Genomic DNA, 8,083 nt, shown 5'->3' with positions numbered 1-8,083 from the left:
TTATGGAAATCTGGAGTGGGTAGTCATTCCCTTCTCTATCTTCCCCCACCCTCCCCCCCGGGGACCCAGAGATCGAACCCCAGTCTTCTGCATTGCAGGTGGACTCTTTACCATCTGAGCCACCAGGGGGAAAAGCCTAAATATTTGGTACCCCAGGAGCTCTTGGTTGGTGGAGAAGGAAATGGCAACCCACTCCAATATTCTTCCCTGGAGAATCCCGGGTAAGGAGGAGCCTGGTGAGCTGCCGTCTATGGGGTCGCACAGAGTTGAACGCGACTTAGCAGCAGCAGCAGCAGCAGCAGCAGTAGCTCTTGGCTGGAGCCACAAACGCTGTAAAATACCCCTCCCCAGACTGAAGGCAGGCACATCCCTACTCCAATCCGGATGCTTCCTTAGTTGCAGGACAGAGGAGGAAGCAGCCTGAGCCTGGTGAGGGATTTCTGTGACCATCCTTTGAACTGAGAAAGTTTTATCACAACTTTAGGGAGAATTGGAAAATAGAGGGAAAGTGGAAGGAACACCCACAGTTGCACCACTTGAACATAATTTTCCACCTGTGTTCATTCCCTTCAGGTATGTTTCCATAAGTATGTTTTATATTTCGTTTCATTGATTCGTTCAACAAGTGTTAATAAACACCTTGCATATACCAGGGACTGTCTAGTGAACAGAACAAACCCAAACATCCTACCCTTATGGAGTAAGTTTTCTAGCAGGTAGTTGTATATAATTTGTAAGCATAGTCAGTGATAGTGCTTTCCAGTTCCTAATTCACACTTCATTTTCCATGTTACCACAGACTTGTCATTAAAAATCTATGGATTGTTTCCTCAGTTAGGGATAATTTCCCTAACTGCTCTCATCTGATTGCTTCTAGTTTGTGGATCCTGTGCATAATCTTTGACACACCCTTTTAGTTCTTTTCCTGGAAGTGAGATTCCTAAGCCACATCACCTTGTTTTTCCAAATATAAGAAGGTGAATAATAAAATTTGAGGAAAACAGTACGTGCCTCTGGAGATGGACTTGTCATGTTAGAGGGAGGAATAGAGCTGCCATCTCCCTCAGTCCAAAACGGCCCCAGGAAAAGGTGGTAATAATTTAAATGGGATTTTATTTCATTCTTTGACAGATATTTACTGAGTGCCTATTGTATGTTGGACAGTGTTCTAGGCATAGGAGGGGAACAGACAGATGAAGTCTCTGCTGAAATGAAACTTTGTGCCATTGGGGTGGAGGTGGGGCTTAAATTTTATGCAGAAAAGGAAAACTGAGTCACTCAGTTCTCATTGGAAAGAGACTTCAAAATACTTTTCCTTAAAAGTCAAACACAGTTCCAGCTCTCAGTACTTATCTCATAGTAATGATGGTCCCTGCCTTACAGATCTGAAATTTAAATGTTTGATTGTGTTCTGAAACAATACTCAGTTAAGAGAAATGTAGAAATAAAAAGTTTTTGTGAGTGCCTAGTTGATAGTGTACCCCTAGGGCCAACCAGAGAAGCTGATCCTGAAAAATAATTAGGAAAAGAAAATTATTTCATTTACTTGCCCTTAGTTCATCTCTTTTAAAAACAGCTTTCTTAAGGCATAATTGACATACAATAAACTGCACATATTTAAAGTATACAATTTTATAGTTTGACATATGTACACACCCATGAAACCATCACCACAATTAAGATAGTGAATATCCAATATGTTAGCCAGAGTAATTTTAGTGTATAAAGTGAAAGTGACTGCAGATGACAGTGGGGACTTTTTGCATTGAGTTCCGTATTGTGTGCCTGAGTGTAGTCAGTTATTGAGAAAACTTTGGAAATTTTTCTTGAAAAGATTTTAGTAAAGATAACTCAATAAGGAAAGAATAGTCTTTCCAACAAATGGTGCTGGAACAACTGGATATCTAAACACAAATGATGAATTTGTACCCCTACCTCTTACCATCTATGAGAATTAACTCAAAATGGATCAAAGACCTAAATATAAAAGTTAAAACTATGGGTCATATGAAAACATAGGTGTAAATTTTTGTGACCTTGGATTAGACAGTGGCTTTTAAGGACACCTGCAGTACAACTGACAAAAAGAAAAAAAGATAAATTAACTTCATCAAAATTTAAAACTTTTGTGCATCAAAGGACACTACTGAAAAAAGACAACCCGCATAATAGGGAAAACCATATATCTGATAGGGATCTAGAATCTTAAATAAGAGTTCTCTAACTCATGACTCATCTGTAAAATGACAACAAAAAATGGGCAAAAGGTTTGAACAGCCATTTCTACAAAGACGATACACAAATGGCAGTAAGGATATGAAAAGATGTTCAGTATCACTGGTCACTAGGGAAGTACAAATTAAAATTACAGTGAGATGCCACTTCATCCGACTAGCATGGCTGTAATCAAACCAATTGACAATCAAAAAGATGAGGCTGGAGAAAATTGGGATATTCACATCCTGCTGGTGGGAAAGTAAAATGGTGCAGCTGCTTTAGAAAAACAGTTTGGCAATTTCTCAATACGTTGAACAATTACCATATGACCTAGCATTTCTACTTCTAGGTATATACCCAAGAAAATGAAAAAGATACGTTCGTGTAAAAACTCATGCATAAATGTTCATAGTAGCATTATTTGTAAGCTCCAAAAAGGGGAATTAACTTAAATGTCCATCAACTGATGAATGGATAAATAAATATGGTCCATCTATATAATGAAATCTTCAGCCATAAAAAGAAATGAAACACTGATACATACTACCATGTGCATGAATCTTGAAAACTATGCTAAGCGAAAGAAGCCAAGTACAAAAGGCCACAAATTGTACGGTTCTGTTTTTATGAAATGTCCAGAATAGGCAAATCCATAGGGACAGAAAGTTGATCTGTAGTTGCCTAGAACTAGGGAAACAAAATAATCAGGAGTGACTGCTGCTGAGTTTGAGATTCCCATTTGGGATCATAAAAATGGTCTGAAAAATAGATAATGGGGATAGTTGCAGAACTCTTGTGAATCTTTTAAAAGTCACTGAACTGCACATTTTTAAAAAGGTGGCTTTTATGGTATGTGTGTGTGTGTGTGTGTGCTCATTTCTGTCCAACTCTGCGACCCCACGGACTGTAGCCAGCCAGGCTCCTCTGTCCATGGGAGACAGGCAAGAATATTAAAGTGGGTTGCCATTTCCTACTCCAGGGGATCTCCCAGACCTAGGGATTGAACCTGCGTCTCCTGCATCAGCAGGTGGATTCTTTACTGCTGAGCCACCAGGGAAGTTCTTTATGGTATGTGAAGTATATCAAGTTAAAAAAAGAAAGAAAGACACAGGGAGTAGGCAATCAAAGACCTAAAAAAAAAAAAAAGAAGTACCTACCACATAATGGGGCCAAACCTCATGTTCTTTCCTAATAGGGGAGCACCTCAGGCCCTCATATGGAGTTAATTCTTATTTTAGAATCTTAAGCTCCAGCAGTCTGGATTATCTGATTCCTTTGTTGCACATTAAGCCAGTTTATCACAACATTTGTCCTCTAAAAACTGCCCTTCCTCACCAAGGTGGCCCCAGCAGCCATTTTTATACTACACGATCTTATCAACTGGACCACAGGGGAACTTAACTCAAAGGCCTTCCTCTCCTCTAGATTGGTTTCTCTCCTCTAGATTGGCACTGGGAGAGAGGTAGCTCTTGGTTCTCTGCAAGTGAGTTGATGTAACTTCAGGGTTTGTAGAGTTGGAAGCCGAAAAAGGGAGTTTACAGAATCAAAAGAAAGAAATGGGCAGGCAAAGGGAGCAGAGGTGAGGATACTAAGAAAATGGCCTTTTTGGTTTCTGCTGAGTTTCCACTTCCTGGTTCTGACTCCTTGGTTCCCTTTTGCCCTCAAGGTACCCCCATAAGCTTGTAATAACTGTTCGTTTTTTTCTTAAGCTAGTGAACTTTAAAAGTTGTGGTTGGAAAGGCTTTGGCTATGGCACTAGGTTCCAAGAGATGAAAAATGTACTGTCACTGGTAATGTGGGTGTTAAAACAAATGTTTGTACGAATGCAGCATCTTAGAGGTAGGAGGCACTGCTTGAGGCTACCAGTGCTAAAAGCAGCAATAAATTAATGAATAGCCCATAAAAAGAAAGAAGTTCCTATAAAAAGCAGAGCCAGGAACTCCAAAAACCTCATCTCTCTGGGATCATTTAGTCGAGAGGCCAGCAGTAGCTGACCCTGTTGCATGTTAGGGCGTTTAATTGCATGTCATTACAGTGGCCTTGAGCTGCAAACGGTCAGCCAGATGAAGCTGTATCTTTTGTTGCAGGAGTATCTTCAATGAAAAAAAAAAAAGTTTAAATTACCGTTCAGGCATTTATAGATGCAAGATTCACTTATCTGGCACTGTAGACATTGTAAAATATGTCATTGTATAACATAATGACAGATGCATGAGCTCCACATGTATAATTATATATCTCCAGAAACAGCACATTCCCTAAATAAAGAACAAGTTGGTAGCAAAAGTGAGGAATAAGTTACTTTTAATTTTACTGTTGCTTTTCCCATGGAGTCCTTAAGGCTGAAGCCTTTGTGGAACACAGCAGAGGAAAAAACCCTGACTCTTATCTAACAGGCCATGTGTTGATCGTATCTGCTAGATCACTGGATCGCAACCCTGTCAGACTCAACATCCCTTTAAGAAGAAATATTTTCTAATACCCCATTAGGAGACTTGAAAAAAATTAATATGAAATATGATTGGCCTACACTCATATATATATATGAATGTGCATTGTGCGTGTATATATATAAACATTTAGTTTACGTTTTCATAATGATTCATGTTGAACTTTTCATGTGCTTATTGGCCATTTGTACATCTTTCAGATCCTTTGCCCATTTTGTATTTGAGTTATGTGTCTATTTTAAGTTGTAAGTGTTCTTTATATATTGTAGTTTCAGTTTCTTATCAGGTGTATGATCAGCAGTGGGGAGGAGTTATAGCTTATCGAAATGGAAAAAGTGGAGAGTATATTCTTGCAGACGAGCTGGACCTGTTTTTGAAACTGTGTCTTGAAATCTCAGCACATTTGGTTTCTTGGAAGCGAAATGATATCAGAGACCACATCCTTTGAATAGAGGACGGATAGGGGAAAAAGCTGTGAATACTCGAGATGATGAAACAATTGTGAGGTCAGCCTGTAGGGAATTGTAGTTGACGTTGCTGAAAGCAAAGGTATTCAGGAGTGGATACACTGTGTGCCAGGCACTGGGATATGTATAAGATTATTTACTAGTTATACATCCTTTAGATGAGCTGTTTATATTGGGGGAGTTGGTTTCTTTATATGTAAAATGGGGGTCGATGTTACTGTTGTCAAGTATATCGCTTTTATGACAGTGATAACAGCTAACATGCTGCTAAAAGCTTTATAGGGTTCCTTTCATTCAGTCTCACATGAACTGTGAGGTAGACACTGAGAAGTAAAACTGGGACTTGATCATGCAAGGGGTTGAGTCAGGATTTGAGTCCATGTCTGTTTTATTTCAAGATTTTTGCTCTGAAAGATTTCGTTATGTAGTTTTAAAATGCTGTGAAATTTTGTCCGTTCTAAATAATTGTGTGATATTACATGGGACTCTTTTTGTGATTCCATTGCTTGGTATGTAATGTTAGTTTAAGCAATAATGAGGATTATGGGGGTCACCTTGAAATGGGAGAAGTTGTGCTTGTGGAGGTGATCATTATTGGAACCCCCATACATTTCATCCTGTTCCCTGACGTTAGCCTGTGATTGTAATATCTTTTCAGATTTACTTAGAAACTATTAGATACCTAAATGTTTGGAAGGATTACCTAACGGATTTAAGATAATAGGACTTCAAGAAAATAGGACCTCAAGATACAATCCTATTAATGTCAAATCTGATAACTTTCCAAGATGGTGTCTTAATTACCGTGGGAGGCAGAACAATGACCGCCTTGAGATATCCAGGTTCTCCTCCCCACTACCTGTGAATATGTTACCTCATATGGCATAAGGGACTTTGCTAATGTAATTAAGTTAAAGATTTTGAGAGAGTGTCTTGAATTATCCAGTTGATTTTAATCACGAGGGTTCTTTAAAAAATGGAAGAGAGGAACTGAAGAATCAGAGTCAGAAAAGGCCAGTGACAACAGAAGCACAGGTGAGCATGATGAGACTGCTAATTGGAGGCCGTGAGCCAAGCAATGAAGCTTTTTTCAAAAAGGTGAGAAGTGGATTTCCCCCAGTGCCTCCCTGAAGGAACACAGCCCTGCCAACACCTTGATTTTTGCCCATTAGACCCATTTTGGATTTCTGATGCCCAGAACTGTAAAATAACATCTGCATTTTCTTAAGCCACTGTAGTTTGTTATAGCATCAGTAGGAAGCTAATACAGTTACTAACTCTATAGAAACACTATGAGCACAAGATTCTTAATTCAGTTTAAGCCACAGAGAATTTAATTTACTATCTTTTAGTCTTTAATCTTGGGACAGCTTGATTTATTGACTTTGGGGAGGATTTTGGTGTTGTTTTTCTATATATACTCAAATACATGGCAAGGGACCGGAGCTTGACGGAGATGTACAAAGCTAACTCAACTAGGTAAATCATTGTTCCTCCAGGAAAATCATTATTTCTCCCCACAACATATTTTTTGTAAACACAGAAAATAAATCAGCCAAACAGGTTTGAAGTTTTAAAAAAAATTCAAGACTATTTGCATGAATTTAGATTTTTTTTCTTTAAAAAAATGTGGAAAATAAAGATCTTTAACTGAGTAAAAATGTTGCACCATTTAGCGTTCTTTATGACTTTTTTGTGGTAACTAGATGGGCCTCCTATTCAGTGGTAGAAAGAGGCTGATGATGAGATTGGTAACACACAGAAACAAAGGCTGCAAAATACAGACATTTAACTTGAAACGTTTGCAGTACTTTGAATCCTGCTTTCGGTGTCTTGTTTAAACAAGGTATAGCTTCTGCAAGGGAGGTAAATCTTCAGATGATTGATAAACATCCTGGTTTGCCTGGGACTAAGAAGTTTCCTGGGATGTGCTTGCGTGCATGCTAAGTAGCTTCAGTCATGTCCGACTCTTTGTGACCCTATGGACCGTAACCAGCCAGGCTCCTAGGCAAGAATACTGGTATGGGTGGCCGTGCCCTCCTCCAGGGGATCTTCCCAACCCAGGGATCAAACCCACATCTCATATGTCTCTTGCATTGGCAGGCAGGTTCTTTACCACTAGTGCCACCCAGGAAGCCCAGGGACGTGGGACTTTGCTAAAACTGGGAAAGTCCATGGCAAACAGGATGAGTTGGCGAATGCCAGAATGAGTCAGCGAGCTTCGGGAAGGCTCATCATAGTGTGGATTCTGACCCAGGGCCCCACAGGCTGTTGACGCCACCCACCCCACTCGACTCATCCACTTCAAGCTTCATTCTCTGGGGACTGGTACGGGTTAAACTGGAACTGCTGCTGCTGCTGCTGCTGCTGCTGCTGCTGCTAAGTCACTTCAGTCGTGTCCGACCCCATAGACAGCAGCCCACCAGGCTCCCCCATCCCTGGGATTCTCCAGGCAAGAACACTGGAGTGAGTTGCCATTTCCTTCTCCAATGCATGGAAGTGAAAAGTGAAAGTGAAGTCGCTCAGTCGTGTCCGACCCTCAGCGACCCCATGGACTACATACAGCCCACCAGGCTCCTCCGTCCATGGGATTTTCCAGGCAAGAGTACTGGAGTGGGGTACCATTGCCTTCTCTGAAACTGGAACTAGATCTGTTTAAAAAATAAAAAGACTTTTGCAAGAAGCAGGGAGCCTTTGTAAGAAATGTAGCCTCTAACTCATACTTCTCCTGATCTTGTATCAGATAACCTCATGCTTTCTTGGAAGCCTGAGTGAAAATGAAACACAACAACAAAAACCATCAAAGGTGTATCTTTTATATGACTTGTCTCAAATGAAAACCCATCAGCTTTCTTCTCTAGTAAAGACAAAAGAGTTTTCTGGAATATATAGACTGTCTCTCCCCATCCTCCATCCCTGCCCCACCCCTGCAATTTTTGGATTATTAGC

At 40.2% G+C, this 8,083-nt stretch overlaps 1 long non-coding RNA gene across 1 annotated transcript in view; it reads left to right on the top strand.

Annotated features, from left to right (window-relative positions):
• LOC123329938 overlaps positions 1-8,083 on the top strand; it is a 36,147-nt gene that overhangs the window by 667 nt on the left and 27,397 nt on the right. Inside the window, exon 2 of the long non-coding RNA XR_006545564.1 lies at positions 485-573. This is a non-coding gene — a long non-coding RNA (uncharacterized LOC123329938). The remainder of the gene's footprint in view (positions 1-484; positions 574-8,083) is intronic.

This window comes from Bubalus bubalis, chromosome 17 (genome assembly GCF_019923935.1).
Source record: "Bubalus bubalis isolate 160015118507 breed Murrah chromosome 17, NDDB_SH_1, whole genome shotgun sequence".
Lineage (NCBI taxonomy): Eukaryota > Metazoa > Chordata > Mammalia > Artiodactyla > Bovidae > Bubalus > Bubalus bubalis.
This window is presented reverse-complemented; position numbering and strand designations above follow the sequence as displayed.